The sequence below is a fragment of the Protopterus annectens genome, chromosome 3.part0 (assembly GCF_019279795.1).
Source record: "Protopterus annectens isolate FY-2018-M chromosome 3.part0, PAN1.0, whole genome shotgun sequence".
Classification (NCBI taxonomy): Eukaryota; Metazoa; Chordata; order Ceratodontiformes; family Protopteridae; genus Protopterus; species Protopterus annectens.
Genome location: NC_056731.1, coordinates 619,663,754 through 619,680,948, shown reverse-complemented (window position 1 = coordinate 619,680,948; position 17,195 = coordinate 619,663,754). Strand labels below are relative to the sequence as shown.

The 17,195-nt window shown below is 42.1% G+C and overlaps 1 protein-coding gene across 3 annotated transcripts in view; it reads right to left on the bottom strand.

Annotated features, from left to right (window-relative positions):
• BBS9 (Bardet-Biedl syndrome 9) overlaps positions 1–17,195 on the bottom strand; it is a 2,479,230-nt gene that overhangs the window by 2,026,519 nt on the left and 435,516 nt on the right. The gene's annotated exons all lie outside the window — the stretch shown is intronic.

The window sequence follows — 17,195 nt, the reverse complement described above, 5'->3', positions numbered from 1 at the left end:
TACATCGAACCTTACACTAAATCCCTGTTCAATACTTGCACAAGTGTATAGACTTGGCTTTTCCAGAAAGAATCAAAGCCAGAGCCACAAGTAAAAACAGGCCGCCATGTTGGACATCCAGCATCAACAAACTTTACATCAAATGCAAAGTTGCTGTCCAAAAAAACTAAGGCAATGCACCAACAATGGGAAAGCACCCTCCTCAGCCTCAACAGGCAAATAAGACAACATGTCAAATCCTCTAAGAGCATCTTTGAGAAAAACTTAGCAAGCACAGCCATGGATAGCCATGAGGACTTTTACAGCTTCATATGTAGCTTAAAAGTTAGCAGCTAAACATGTGTTGAACTTTTGACTAACGGTATCATACACCCTGACCCTGCAGAAATAGCAAACCTGCCAGCAGATAGATTTGGTGAAAATTTCACTCCCTTATCCCCTCCAAACTTACCACAAACCTTGCCCTAAACTTCTACCCCCACCCTACATATCTAAAGAGCAGGTAATTAAAGCCTAGTCCAGGCAAAAAACACAGCCTCCATTGGACCAGATGGCATCCCAAGCGGTCTTCTAATCAGACCAAAACATAAACTAGCATCACCACTGAGTACACTTTTCAATCATAGCCTAGCCAAAGGCTTTGTTACTGCAGAACGGAAAACAGCAATAGTTATTCCCCTCCACAAAGGTGGCCTAGCACTCAACCTCGGAATTTACAGACCTATAAGTCTGACCAGCCTCATCTGTAAGGCCATGGAATGCATCATTATGGACCTCATAAATAAAGACAGAGGTAACTTCCAAACCCTGGATCCAACCCAATTCGGCTTCGTCAAAGGCAGATCCTGCCTGTTAAATCTGTTGGATTTCTTTAAAATGTGATCAGGGCCATTGGCGAGGGCAAATCTGTGCAAGAGCATACCTCAACTTGGCAAAAGCTTTCAACACAATCCCACACTCAGGTATTACTGATAAACTTAGTAAACTGAATGTAACCCCCTTTGTTGTAAGACGGGCTGCCAACTAGCTCACAAACCAAACACACACTATCAAGCTGGGTGACTACATCAGACAGCAGACCTGTCACCAGCAGGGTGTCACAAGGGTCAGTGCTGGACCTCCTACTGTTTAGCATGTACTTCTCAAAAGCTCAGGTGAAAACTAAGGGGTTGTGGCTAACAAAGTTTGCAATCGACTGCAAATTAGCTGCAATTACTGAATCCCCAAATGATGTTAGTATATTTCAGGAGTGTCTTATGCAGACCAACAACTTGTGTCAATCACAGTCTCAAACTGAATGCAAAGAAATGTATTATTATTTCCTTTGGTAAAAACAATGTCCCTTCACACTATCAAATCAACAACAATACTCTAAGTACCTACAAAGTGGTAAGGGATCTGAGATCACCAACTGACTGCAACATTAACTTTGATAACCATGTGTCTGGTGTAGAAAGGAAGCCTTTCTACGTAGCACACTTGATTAGTAAAGGCATCACCTCTAGAGCAAAGGAAGTCATAACCCCTCTATACTCATCACTAATGAGGCCCATAATTGAGTGTACTGCCTCATTTGGCATGTACCATACAAATCACCTGCAGAAATTGGAGAGACTTAAGAGATTTCTAACAAAGAAGATTAAGGGACTCCAACACGTGCCTTACACAGACTGACTAAAGTCTCTGTCACTATACTCTGTATTGTACAGACTTCGTAGGGGAGACTTATGCCTGGCAAGAACAAACTCAGACCCAAACCTGTCACTCGTTTGTCTCTAATACAAATAATAAGAAGGCTTGGGGTTTCATTCAGATGTTTTAACGCACAGAAACACATTGGGATGGATAACAGCATCTTTAAACATGAACAAACTAGTTAACAGACAGAGCTTACATACATATCTAGTGTAAGCCCTTAGATAGCTTCTTAAAGGTATATACACGCATATTGATCTACATCCTCCCTCTTAAAAAGATTGCCTTTTATATTTAACAATAGCAGAGATAGGCATTCATTACTATGTACATCAAAAACAAAATACAATGTCCATGTCAAGGTTGCTTCATATCTATTGCAAGGTTTAGAGATTCGACCATATCTCGTAAAATAACAGTCGGAACTAAAATTAGCAAAAGGGACAGCCTGCAGTGTACAACTCGTATCAGGAACTTCTGGATTCGTCACAGGAATGGCAATGTCCTCTGGAACTTCCTCTGGAATTGGAACACCAGATAACTCACTCTGGTTAGTGGGACAGAGTCCGAGTTTTGTCTTTAGGAACAAAAAGAACCTTAAGAGATTGTTATGTCCGAAAGATGGGCTAAAGGATGTAAGTATTCCTCAGAAAACAAGTATGGGTACCCATAAATGTGGCTTCTGCAAGCCATGTCCTTTGACTAACTCAAGTAATGTTTTTGTACACCCGCAAACTAATAGGCGTTATCGTTTTCATGGGTTAGTAAACTGCAACAGTAAAAACATTTATGTTGCAATGTGCACCCTTTGCAAGGCCTTTTACATAAGCAAGACTAACAGGATGTTAAAGGAACGCATCCTTAGGCATGTTTCGGACATAAGAAATAAAGCAGAAAGTAATGCCCTTTATCAACATGCTTCTAAGTTTAGTAGTCACTCATTCAAGTTTATGGCACTTTCGCATATTAAAGAGTCTATATGGGGTGGAGATTTGTTTAACAAAACTGAAGTTGAAGAGACGAGATGTATAATGGATCTGAGGGCAGATCATCCACCAGGGCTAAATGGAGTAGTACCATTAAAGCCCATTCTCAAAGAGCGAAGCCTTAAATGTATGAAGTAGCAATATACAGAGCATTACCACTTTAAAGTGATGTCAACTAGGTGGGAGTGTCAGTTACTCATAGACTGGTTTAAAAAGGATGGATTTTGCAAGGAAAATAGGATATGAAGAAGGTTTCAATAACTGAAAGTGCTTGTCCTGATCTATAATCAACATTTGTTTTTAAGTGTTTATTTTAATAAAGAGATTTTATTTAGTTTTGTCTTAAACGGCACTCAGAAGGTGGCACGTTCGTCTACATTTTGCTGCTGAGATAAAGAGTCTCTCTCACAAGCAATTTGCTGTGGTATAGGCTCAGATGCCAGTATTAAATGCCTCAGATTCCACCTGAAAATTCCTTCTTCTGTTTTCACAATGTACGATCTCGGCTCTGGACAAATATTTTTCACAACACCAATTCGATCATAACCTTTGGACATTTGCATCCTTACCACCTCTCCTTTTCGTAATGGATTGAGCAGTCTGCTGGTCTTATCATTGTAGGACTTCTGGGATAGGTGTTTCTTCAACAGATTTTTTTTCAATGATCTGCTGTTCTTGATACATGGAACCAGCAATTGATGACTGAGTGGTAATGTGGTTCTGGTTTGTCTCAACAGAAGATTCTGAGCAGGTGAACCAAGATGTTTATCATGAGGGATATGTCTGAGCTTCAAGAGATTCAGTAAAATATCACTATTATCTCATTTTGACTTCTCAAGTAACTGTTCTGCACTTTGCACTGCATGTTCTATCAAACCATTTGACTGAGGGTACTCTGGACTATATGTGAAATGAGTAACGTCCCATTCTTCAGCAAATCTTTTGAACTGTTGGCTTGTAAATTGCGTGCCATTCTCTGAAATAACTTTGTGCAGACTTGCATGATCAGCAAAATTATGTTTTCTCTTATTAATGACTGCACTGGATGCTAGGTTAGGAAGTAAGTCAATCTCAGACCAATTGGAGTAGGAGTCTAACACCAAATAATGTTGACCATTCCACTCAAAGATATCAGTGGCTACTGTCAACTAAGGTAGTTCTGGAATCTGGTTAAGCTGAAGTGGTTCTTTCTGTTGATGAGGCTTTGTACTATTACATACTGAACAAGAAGAAAGTGCTCTCTCAATGTCTTGTGACACAGAAGGCCCAAATACTATCTCTCTCGCCCTTCTGACAGATTTGGTTCCTGGGTGACCACGATGGAAGACAGTAATGTACTCAGGTTGCAAGGACTTTGGAACAATTACTTTTGGACCTTTTATAATGATACCTTTGACAAACAAAATTTCATCTCTGTATGGAAAATAAGGTTGCAGTTGTTGAGGTAAACTAGATTGCTTTGATGGCCATCCTTGACTGATAAAGTGGTTGAGCCTTTGTAAAACTGGATCCATGGCTGTGTGAACTCTCAGGTCATCAAGACATGTGGATGAAAAAGTACGCACTTCCATGACTTCAAAATCATCAATCGAATGAAAACCTGGATTGTCATTCTGTTCAGTGGTATTTCTGGGTGATCTGGATAATGTATCAGTGAGATAAAGAAGTTTGCCTTTCTTGTAGACAATACTGAAATTCTACTTTTGAAATCTCAGCATCATACGTTGCAGTCAGGCTGGGGCTGAATATATAGGCTTTCTCAAAATTGTGACTAATTGTTGGTGGTCTGTTTCAATCTGGATAGGTCTACCATAAACATAATCATGGAAGTTCGAGCATGCAAACACAATAGCCAAAAGCTCTTTCTCAATCTGGGCATACTGCTGTTCAAGTTGGGTAAGAGTTCTCGATGCATAGGCAACAGGTCGATCCACTTGTAGAATGACTGCACCAAGTCCAAATTTTGAAACATTGGAGGAATGTGTCACTAGCTTGTGAACATCATAGAATCTGAACACTGGTGGACTAGCAATCTTTTATTTCAAGACATCAAATGCTCTTTGGTGATGCTCTAACCAGGACCAGGATACCTCTTTATGTGTCATCTCTCTGAGTGGTGCTGAAAGTTGGCTCAAGTCTGGAATGAACTTGCTTAGGTAGTTGACCATGCCAAGAAAACATTGCAGGGCTTGAACATTGTCTGGAGCTGGCATCTCAAGAATGGCTGATTGTTTTGAAGGGTCTGGTCGTAAGCCTGTACTAGTACATATATGACCAACATAAGGAAAGTACAGTTTTGTACCTACCATAAATGTAGATGTTCGAGGATTCCATTGCTGCAGTCCTTACTATTGGGTATAGTCCGCATCCAGTCGGCCCGAATACCAGAGTATAAGGCTGACGTCGGTCAGGGCGCATTAGACTGACGTCAGTACGTCAGGGTACTAATGCGCATGACCGGCGTCACATCCTCAGTCTTTTCTTGCCCCAGATGTCAGAAGACCCTAAAAAGACAAGGCCTAAAATACCCGCACCAAAACATGAACAATATATATAAAAATATAAGCAGGTAAACTCACCTACACAACCACCCCTAACACAGAGGGGAAGGAGGGAGGGTAAATTGGACTGCAGCAATGGAATCCTCGAACATCTACATTTATGGTAGGTACAAAACTGTACTATGTTCTTCGTTTTCCATTGCTGCAGTCCTTACTATTGGGTAGAATCCCAAAGCAGAGGTAAGGGAGGCTGGCAAATCATAAAGAAGCAGGAGCTGACAACATGCCTTGCAAAACAGCTGTGGCAAAACCAGCCCTAGACTTAGAGTAGATAGGAAGGTGATAATGCTTAGAGAAAGTATGCACTGAACTCCAAGTAGCTGCTTCCAAAATATCCTTAGTGGCCACCCCTCGTAGAAATGCTGTTGAAGTGGCAGTAGCCCTAGTGGAATGAGGCCTAATCCCAGCTGGAACCTCCTTGCCATGATGGGAATAACAAAATGCAATGCAAAAGCCAATCCACCTAGAAATAGTTTGTTTTGACACAGGCTTGCCCTGCGAACTCAAAGCAAAAGAAACAAACAACTGCTGAGACTGCCTAAAATCCTTAGTCCTGCTTAAGTAATAACGCAATTGCCTGTGTACATCTAAAGTATGCAAAATCTTTTCCCCTTTATTTTGGGGGTCTGCATAAAAAGTAGGCAAATGAATAGTTTGGTTTAAAGCCACACTAGAAACCACCTTAGGCATAAAGGAAGGATTAGTACGTAATGATACCCTATCCTTATGGAAAATCAAAAGGGCTCGACTGCCATAAGGGCCTGCAACTCAGACACCCTTCTTGCAGAAGTAATAGCCAACAAAAAAGCAGTCTTCCATGACAAATATTTCAATTCAGCAGTAGCCGCAGGCTCAAAAGGTTGTAGAGTAAGTTTTTCCAACACAAAATTGAGATCCCAAGCAGGAGTAGGAGCTCTACGTGGGGGTCTTATATTTTTTGCCCCTCTAAGAAACTGCTTGAACAAAGGATGCGAAAATAATGGTGGGTCACAATCATAGTGAGCTGAGATTGCTGCAGCATGAATCTTAATGGAAGAGAAGGACAGACCCTTGTCCAGTAACTCAGTAAGATATTGAAGAGCCATACTCAAATTAGGCTCAGAAATCTCCAAATTCTTTGCTTTACTCCAAAATAAAAATCTCTTCCATTTTGCTGAGTACACTTTCCTTGTACTAGGTCTTCTAGCTTCCATAATCACATTTAAAACTTGTTGAGGAAGTTGAGACCTGCTGTGTTTCAACACAGAATATGCCAGGCTGTCAGATGAAGAAAGTGAAGCTTGACATTGAGCAGATGACCGTCCTGCTGGGATAACAGATGTGGAATCAAAGGTTAAGGCCATGGAGGCTTCTTTACCAGACTCCGTAGTAGAGGGTACCAGTGTTGCCGAGGCCAATCTGGAGCTATCAAAATCATCCTTGGCCTGTCCTGTCTGACCTTTAACAGTACCTTTGGAAGAAGAGGCAGAGGTGGAAAGGCATACACATGAAGGTTTGTCCAACTGAAAGACAGAGCATCCACTTTCCAAGCTGTGTGATGAAACCCCTTTGTGCAAAACTGTGGCAGCTGGTGGTTTAGTGGAGAAGCGAACAGATCTATGTCTGGAGTTCCCCATGACACTGTCAATTTCTGAAATACATGAAGATCCAGTTTCCACTTGTGGGGATCCATGATTTGTCTGCTTAACACATCTGCTAAGGAGTTCTGTGCTCCTGGCAGAAACCTTGCCTGAAGAGTTAGGTGCAAGCGTAGCGCAGTCTTCCATAAAATCATTGCTTGCCTGCATAGAGGATAAGAATGTGTTCCCCCTTGCTTGTTGAAGTACTACAGGACAGTTGTGTTGTCTGTTAGAATCAACACCTGTCCTGGAAGAAGTAACTCCTTGAAAGCCAGTAATGCGAACTGGACTGCTAACATCTCCTTCATGTTGATATGTAGATGCTGTAGTCTGGCAGGCCACTTGTCTTGTATCCACTTTCCATTTAGATGAGCTCCCCAAGCAATGTCTGAGGCATCTGTCGGTAAAATCTGACTCGCCTCTGGCCGGGTCACAGAGAGTCCCTTGTTTAGGTGACATTCCTGAGCCCACCACAAAAATTCTCTTTGAAGGCAAGGTATTATTTGAATGACAGTGTCTAAATCCTGGCAGTGCTGTGTCCATACATTTTGAGATACCATTGTAACTTCCTCATATGCAGTTTGGCATTGGGAAGCACCAGAATACAAGATGCCATGAACCCTAATGCTTGAAGGACTGTCTCTGCAGTCAGCACGGACTGATGAGATAGTTGATGGAAGTAAAGTGATAGACTCTTTTGTTTGTCCGGGGTTAAAAAGGCCATCTGGGCTGCTGTATTCAGTCTCACACCCAGAAAGCACATGTCTTGAGAGGGTACTAGACTGGACTTTATTTCGTTCACAGAATACCCTAGGCATCTTAGCACTGCTATAAGATATTCCAGATGCTGTAGAAGGTCTTCCTTTTCTTGAGCCAGAATCAGGCAGTCGTCTAAATAAGGATAGATTTGAAGTCCTTGTAGCCTGAAGTAAGCTATCACTGGAGCCAGAACCTTTGTGAATACTCTGGGCGCAGTAGATAAGCCAAAGGGCAATGCAGAGAACTGATAATGAGAATCTCCAGCTTGAAACCGCAGATACGTCCTGTAACTTAGCCTGATAGGCACATGAAGGTAAGCTTCCTTGAGATCTAAAGTTACCATCCAGTGATCTTTGCCCAGCAGGGGTAAAAGCTGTTGTAACGTCAACATCTTGAACTTGGGAATGTCCAGAGAAGTGTTGAGGAGAGATAAATCCAAAAGCAGTCTCCACGTGTTCCCCTTCTTTGGTACTAGGAACATGCGAGAATAAAATCCTAGGCCCTTTTCTGAGACAGGGACTGGCTGAATGGCCCCCATTTGGAGTAACTGAGAAACTTGCTTGTGAGCCTCTTTTCTTTGTGGAGGAGGAACGTCTGGCATGCCTTTGAAAGGGGGCATTGTATGGAAATAAAATCTGTCTTGAGTAATTAAATCCCAATTTTCTTTGAAAAGAGACAGTCGTCCTTCCAAAGAAGCTGCCAGACGAGAATCTACTGGCAGCTGAAAAGGCAGGTCATTGGGTCTGTTTACGAAAGGACTGACCCCTGCCCTCACCAGAAGTCTGAGCAGGTGAACTCCTGTTCTAGGCCTAAAAGAACCTTGAGCCCTGCCCCTACCACGTCTAGACCTACCCCTAGACTGGGAATCATAAGCAGGATATGTCCACCCCTTAGCAGGCCAATTTCTACTAAACTTCGTGGCTGTACCTGCAAAAATCTTTAACAGTTTGCATAGACTTAGCTTTGTCCTCCATTTTCTTTAAAACTGCTTCCACAGGTGAACCAAACAACACATCAGACTGTAAAGGAGCATCCAAAATCCTTGTCTTAACATGCTCAGCCAAATTTTGATCCCTCAACCAGGCATGCCTGCGAAGAACAGAACTAGTGGCAGCCACCCTCGAGGAGGCCTGCACAGCATCAAAACCACATTGCAAAGAATGCTTGCCCACTTGTTCAGACACATAAACTAAATCCAGCAAGTCTTTACAATCAATACCTTCCGCCAAAGCATCCACCTTAGACTTCAATTGTGAAAGGAGATAATTTTGATATTTCAGCATGTGAAACTGACAATTCAATGCTCTCATGGCTAGAGTGGAAGAAGTATACACTTTCTTACCCCACCTATCTAACGCCCTTGCCTCTTTGTCAGTGGGAACAGGATTTTTAACCACAGAGGCCTTAACACCTTTAGGCCCCTGAGAAACAGTTTCTGGGTCCGCCCTAGGACTCTTAAACAAATACTTATGAGCTTCGGGCACCCTATAGTACCTATCAGGTTTAACAGGAGCAGGAGGCAAAGAATCAGGGTTCAGGGAAGCCTCTGCAAAAACATCTTCCACCACAGACAACACAGGAGGTATAGCTAAGGGCCTATGCTGGGGTAAAACAAGAATTCCCTAAGCCTCTTCCTGGAATCAGAGTAATCCTGGCCTTCCCATTTAAAGTGCTCCCTCATGGAATGCAGAGTCTCTGAAAATGAAAAATCCTCAGGAGGAGAAGCCGAAGGAGTGGCATCATCCACATCAGAATCAGAATAATGAGGATACTCCTGCAAATCTTCCGCAGAAGACTCAGAAGCCCCTGAACCCTGTTCAAAACTGTCAAACTCTGGTTCCACCCTAGGCCTCTTATCAGGAGGGCCCATAGAACCTCTAATCATAGTAATCAAATCTTCTGCCATTTTAAGCATATGTTTCTTAGGTACAGAACCCGAAAGGCTAGGAGAAGCCCCTACTGAAGCTGAAGTTGGCCTACCTCTAACAACAGAAGGAGAGGCTCTAACTACTTTGGGAAGAGAGGGAAGAATAGTTACCTGAGAAGCCCCCTCAGCCTGGCCTGCCTCCTGAGAGGGTACATCCTGTAACAGTAAAGTTTCTGCCTGAGACTCCATAGAAACTCCTGGCAAAACCTCTGGCTCCACTGAGCCACCTAAAGAACCGACGTCCGGGACTGCCGGTTCATCAACCCTGGGCTTCGCTGTTTTGTCCTTGCGCTTCTTGGACGAAGCGGGCGTCGGAGCATCCGACGGCATTTTATAATTGCAACGCTTCCCAAACACTAATCTGGCACAGTCTAACCTCCTCTTAATAGTGCGTTTGTTAAACCTAGCACAAGAGCGGCAACCAACAACGTCGTGCTCAGGCCCTAAACAAGGTATACGCAATGTATGGTAATCCCTATGAGGTATTTGTTTCCCACAAGAAATACAGTTATTCACTTTTTCTGACATCCGGTTAAATACTGAGGCAAGAAAAAAACAAAATGTTCCCCAACGGTGTACTTAGCCAACTCTGATTCGGTCTGAAACTCCGGTTTCGGAAATATTTCAGAACGCCAACCTGCACTCGCAAAACTGCTTCTGCATCGGATCACGCGGCAAAAAAGACTGAGGATGTGACGCCGGTCATGCGCATTAGTACCCTGACGTACTGACGTCAGTCTAATGCGCCCTGACCGACGTCAGCCTTATACTCTGGTATTCGGGCCGACTGGATGCGGACTATACCCAATAGTAAGGACTGCAGCAATGGAAAACGAAGAACATCTTCTTGTAGCCTGATTTTGCATTTGTGTGGGTTTGGCTTAAGATTCACTTAAAGTTCCCTTTCTAGAACTTTTTTAGAACTTTTCTGAGGTTTCTGTCATGTTCTGCTTTATCATAACCTCCTACCAATATGTTGTCTACTATGATAGCACAAGGATACCCAGAAATAATTTGCTCCATCGCACATTGAAAGACTTATCAATAAACGAAAAAAAGCACTGGAGGGACAATCACAATCTAAATACAAAAAAATGCAAAAGACACAATGTAAACTCAGAACTGAAACAAAAGCAGTTCACAGACTCCACTGGTAACAAAATAGGGATAAAGAACAAACCCAGAAGGTTGAATTATCACATAAACTCCTTTATTTGCTAAAAATAAAAAATCGGGTTAGCGCTTTCGTTTAAACCATATGTTAAACTTCATCAGACAGTTGGTAATTTTAAATCACTTCCAATATAAACTTCCTGTAACATTAATTGGTGAATCAACTCATGAATATTAATAAAATTTAAACACAATCTCATAAATATAAAACACATATTCTAAAAAAGCATCTGCCTGCCACTCTATTGCTATCAAGCGAGCTAATAATAAACTAAAAATAGAATAGGCCTGATAACTGGACTGATCTTTGGGTCTAACTTCATGGACTATACAACTAGAAGTTTGCCTAGTTTGTCTGGAAAAGATCTGCATAGGTAGAAAAAATGTGCTGGGCAAAATTAGAGTAGTGGTCTTTTAGGCTAACAATGTGGGCTTACTTATTAAATGAAAGCACTCCCATTTTCAAAGTGTCTCTGAGCCATAATAATGACTGGACGTACCTCTTGACCACATAAAATAAGAAGTCGCAGCTCCTTCCAGCAGAGTAACATGAAAGCACAGCTGAGTCTTCAGTAATTTCAGAAATTTCTTTACCTCCCTAAGCAAAAAGCTTTGCACACCTTGCCAAATCAAGCCTTTCACATTTAAACAATCTCGCAAATGTTTCTGTAGACATAACATTGCACTTGGAGCCATGTGTCAACTTTGAGCTCTATGGGTTTGCCATTTAACCAAACAGTAAAAAATACTTCATTCTTTGCCCTAAATCTACTGCACTGTCCGTTTTGTGAAGCACTGACACACCATCAACATAAAGAGTAGGCTTGACACAGTCTTAACTGATCAACCCATTTCTTAAAATGTTCCCTTTTAGTAAAAGAATGTGAGCCTTTTGATTTACAAGATTTTTTTAAATGATTCCATTTATTACATTTGTGGCATTGTTCACCAAAAGCTAAACACTTTTCCCTTTTAGATTCATGACTTCCATCACAATTATGACAGTTGGCAATGAAATTAGGTTGGGGCCCAAGCTTTGAGTTTGCTGACTCAATCTTAGCTTCACTTTGACTGTGTAACTTCTGGAATGTGCTAGAAAATTCTGGGGTTTACCAGTGAGTGCTGCAGGAGTTACAGCTGCCATGTGCTTGTGCCTGTTTCTTTTAATAACGTGCTGCATACTATCAACATGAGCTTTACCACTGTACCTCCTAGAGCTGCTCTCATTTGTAAGCACAGTTGTATGCTTTTCTGTGAGCTCGTACACCTGACAAATCTCAATGGCCTTATTCAAAGTTAAATCACTATTATAGGATCATATGAAGTTATTAGGCTATTGGCCCTCAGGCCCTTATAACCCTAGCCAAGAGTTTAGCCCATGTATAGACAAATCAGCACCCAATGCCCCTGTCCAGCATGGACAAGGGTGGAATCCCAGGGATGTATTTTCTATTTCCCTTCCAGTTATCCAGGTTGCGCTTAAAAAGAGGTAATCTGCTTGACGTGGAGAGGGAGTCTATTCCACAGATGGGGGAGCCTGTGGGACACAAATCTGTCCCGCCAACAAGTCCTATTGATGTCACAGACCAGGTTGAGGCCATGTGTGTGGGTTACATGAGTGGAGCTTGACTTATGGATATGCAGCAGTCCCATCAAGGCGGGGTCTGAGATCGCCCTGTATGCCAGACAGAGGTCACCTCTGAGGAGTCTGTGTGAAACATAGTAGAGAGATAGGGCTTTTAGCCTATCTGTGTATGTAAGATTTTTGAGGCCCTGGACTCTTCTGGTGAGGAACCTCTATGGTCTTAACAGCTGCTGCATGTGCTTTGGTACATGCCGACTGGTGCATTGTACTCAATAATGGACCTTATAAGGGAAGAATATAGGGATGTTATAACCTCCTTGCCCCTGGATGAGATAACGTTTCTTATGAGGTGGGCCATGTAGAAAGCTTTCCGTACAATGGCAGCAACATGGTGGTCAAAAGTCAGGTTGCTATCAATCTGGGTGCCCAAATCCTTCATGACTGACTGCATGCTTAGGACATTGTTATTAATGTGATAATTTGTGTGGACATCACTTTCCCCAAAGGGGATGATGATGCATTTTCTTGTATTCAGCTTGAGGCCATGTTTCTGGCACCAGTCATTTGCCATCCATCTGCAAACTTGGTCAGCCATAGCCTAATGGTTTTTGGCCTGCATCTCAGAAAAGTATATCCCAAATAACAGAGGCCCCAAGACCGAACCCTAGGGTACGCCACTAGATATGAGTCTACTGCTTGAGGTGGCTTCCCCTATTTTGACCAGGTGGGTTCGATCAGTGAGACAGTTAGCTACCCATCTGGTAACATACGGATTGATGTCTAGTTGAGAGAGTTTATCTATTATGCCTGAGTGGGGAATAGTGTCGAAGGCTTTGACCAGGTTATGGTAGGCGGTGTGCACTGTCTTCCCCTCATCCATGGCTTTGATGACGGTCTCAAAAAAAGTCAACCAAATTTAACAGACATGACCTCCCTTTGATGAAGCCAAACTGTGTGGGATCGAGTATTTGGAGGTTGCTAATGTCCTTGTTAATGATGTCCAAGATAATCCATTCCATGTTCTTGCAGATCAGGCTAATTAGGCTGATGGGTCTACAATTTATCAGATCAGTGGACGCTCCACCATTGTGCAAAGGGATGACAGTGGCTGTCCTCCACTCAGCTGGGACAAAGTCAGTACTCTGGCTTTGGTTGAATAGGATGCCTAATGGTGCTGCAAGTTCCTGCCAGAGTTCATTTAGGATGCAGCCTGGGATGTTATCGGGTCCCATGGAGGTTGTATATTTTGCCTTTGAGAGAGCAGTAATGACTTGATCACTAGATATAAGGGGAAGGGGGCAGGTACTGTGAATGTCCTGATTTACTGATTGGGGGGACAGAGGGGTGAAATTTTCACTGAATCTGTCTGCCAGCAAGTTTGCTATATCTACGACATTTGTATATCTGGTGTTCTTGACCAACAGTTCTGAACAGATCTGGGTGCTACCTTTGAGATTACGGACATATGTGAAGAAGGCCTTATGACTCATGCTAGTAGATGTGGCCAATTTGGACTCAAAGTTTGTTTTGGAGGATTTCAATAGTGCTCTTATTTGCTTGTTTAGGCTAAGGAGAGATTGCTTCCAATTGGGCATCTGCTCCTTCTTGGTCCTGGACAGCAATTTTTTTCTTTTGTTATAGAGTTTATTTACTGCAGATGCCCACCAGACAGATTTACTCTTCCTTGCGGAGGATGATTTAGTCCAGTCAGGTATTCCTGATTCCATGCATGTATATAAATGTTTGTATAGTAATTTGGTATATTTTTGGACAATGGTGTCAGTTCCTACAGAGGGGGAGGGGCTGTGAAGTTGATAATACCATCCTGCAGGAGGCTGTAATCAGCTTTGGAGAAGTTTTTTTGTTTGACCCTAGCTGGGGGGGGGGGGGGGGGTCAGGGGAGATGGTGACTTTGAACGTGACCACTTTATGGTCGGATCTTACAAGAGAGGATGATACTGCGAGGAAGCTGCAATGGTTACTCGTGTTGGTTAATACCAAGTTCAAGACATTATCACCTCTTTTGGGGGTATTAACTAGCTGTTCCAAAGCATTTGCATTGACAAAATCGAGGAATCTCTGTGTTCTGGCATGAGTAGTTCTTCCAGTCTATGTTTGGGTAGTTAAAGTCACCCAGGATCAGAGTAAAGGGTTGAATCTTGATAGATCTGAAGAGGTCTAGATAAGCAGTTTGGGCATCTTGAGTCAGATTTGGCGGCCGGCATCAAAAAGCAAAATCTTTCTCACAGCATCATTTTTATACAACACACAGGTCTGTCCTTTATCAACTCATCCTTTAAGTCATCAAATCTGCACATTTTAATTTTATTTTTCAGGTGAGTTATATATGTTGCAAAAGTTTCACCAGGCTTTTGATCCCTTATGTAAAATAAGTGCTTTTCCATAGTAACATTTGTCTGGGGGTTGCACATTTCTCTAAATTTACATTTTAAGCACTCTGGGTCCTCCCTTGATTCAGCCTGTACAACAATATGACGGTTTCCACCTCTCCAGCATAAATAGCAGATGCAGACACAAATAAACACTCCCTTTCTATGGCTTCTGACCCAGCTAAATTAAGTAGAATAAATGCCTTTGTATGGTCATCTTTACCAGAAAATGCAGTCTGCATGAAAATGTCACACTCTTGTTCAAACACTCTCCAGTTCTCAGCAATATTACTGTCAAACACAAGTGCACTGGGTTTTCGAAATCCATCTGTCATGCCCACAAAGTATGCACAAACAAAAAGAAAATATGGCCCTTGTAATTATGTACACACAAACAGTGCTGTGAGCTTGTAACAACATTTAAATGCACAACAAATTCTTTGAAATGCTTTACTTTACGAAATATGTTCTGTAATGGCTTTTTTCTGAGAAATATGTCTTGTAATAGCTGTACTTTGTGAAATATGCCTTGCAATGGCTGTACTTTACAAAATATACCTTACTGTAACATTGCACAAACATGTGAACACTTTGTACACTTCTGAAAACTCGGATATCTTTCCTTAATACAAAAACACATATGCCTTGTGAAAACGCTGTCATTTCCCTTTATTTTATTCATTTTATGCAATACAGACTTTATATTAAACGTTTTCCATAGTAATTATAATATTTTTATCAATAACGTACATATCTGTTTATGCAAATATCATTTAGAATGTTCTGTATGCCCCTTTTCATATTTTACAAATAAGAAATAGTGCTAAGATTTAATATTTAAATCTGTTTCTGATCAGTTTTGCAAAGTTTTGCCCCTTTTTAGGATGATTCACTCCTGTACATTCCTCCAACAGTAGCCAAGTGCCTTTAATCATTTTAGCCATGCCGTCTCAAACTTCAAGCCCCTTGGATATGCTGGTTCTGACTCTGTGCCCTTTTAGACATGCTGCTTCTGGCTCCATATCCTTCAGATATGCCACTTGTGGCACCATATCGCTCGTTCATCTCTAATACAAATAATAAGAAGGCTTGGGGTTTCATTCAGATGCTTTACTACACAGAAACACTTCAGGAAGGATAACAGCATCTTTAAATATGAACAAACTAGTTAACAGACAGAGCTTACATGCACACATGCTCACATCTCAACAGCTACCTACAAAATGTCAGTCAGACTTGCACGTGCTCAATGTTTATACTCTAGTGCAAGCCCTTAGATAGCACCTTAAAGGTATATACACACATACTGATCTACACCAATGAACTTGCTGTACATCCATAAATCAAACGGGACTAGAGCTACCCATTCCAGGGACTTAAATATGGCCTGCAACTTAAATAGGACATGCTGGAGGAACAAATGTGTCCCCAGTGACTGCCATATCTTTGGAACAGGCAACTAATTCATGTGAAACACAGCACCTCTATGGCACTGCTCAAAAGGAATATGGACAAATGGATGGGGCACAGTAAATTCTTACTGGGGATAGTGCCCACAACCCTCCTGGACATGGCAGTCATTACTAAATACAGTCCTGGGTATTGTCTAGCGTGTCTATGGTATTACACTGGGTAGAAATGGCTAGGCTTGAAATGACCTCCAGGTCGATACTCTTATGATCCTATGTATGTCCGACTGAGCATGAGCCCTTTTTCAGATACTCTTATGATCCTATGTATGTCCGACTGAGCGTGAGCCCTCTTTCAGATACTCTTATGATCCTATGTATGTCCGACTGAGCGTGAGCCCTTTTTCAGTGAAGGCCTGGGAAAAAAGAAGTTATGTCTTACCATAATATTCCATCTGAATTGTTGATCTTCTTCCAATCATCACTGATGGGTTCGGTTCCAAGCCTTCGGAACCAAGTCGGCCTTATACCAAACTTGTGTGCACCAAAAACTCTCAAGCTAAGCTGCTACCCACAATGCCCTTCACACAGCTACTTCCGATCGAGTTTGCATGCAACATATAGGAGAAAACAGGAAGTCAGAGGCCATCTCTGCGCAGAAACCCTGAAACACCACAAAGACCCAGAAGATCAGTCAGGAGACTTTGGCAGGGCTCGGTGGGAAGGTGTGATGACTGGAAGGAGATCAACAACTCAGATGGAACGTTATGGTAAGACATAACTTCTTTATCTGAAGTTGTTAATCTTCTTCCTATTCATCATTGATGGGACAGAATCCCAAGCTACTTGGAGAACCTGGGTGGCCCTTATGGAAGAACATTCCTGAGAACCATTGAGCCAAAGGCCGCTCTTCCCCTGGAGATCGGATCCAATTTGTAATGCTTGATGAAGCTATGGGGTTTAGTCCAAATGGCTGCTGCACAGATGTCATCCATGGAGGCCCTAGAGAGGAAGGCAACCAATGCTGCAATAGCCCTAGTTGAGTGAGCTTAGATTCATTCGTAAGTGAATATGAGAAGCTAATGCAATCC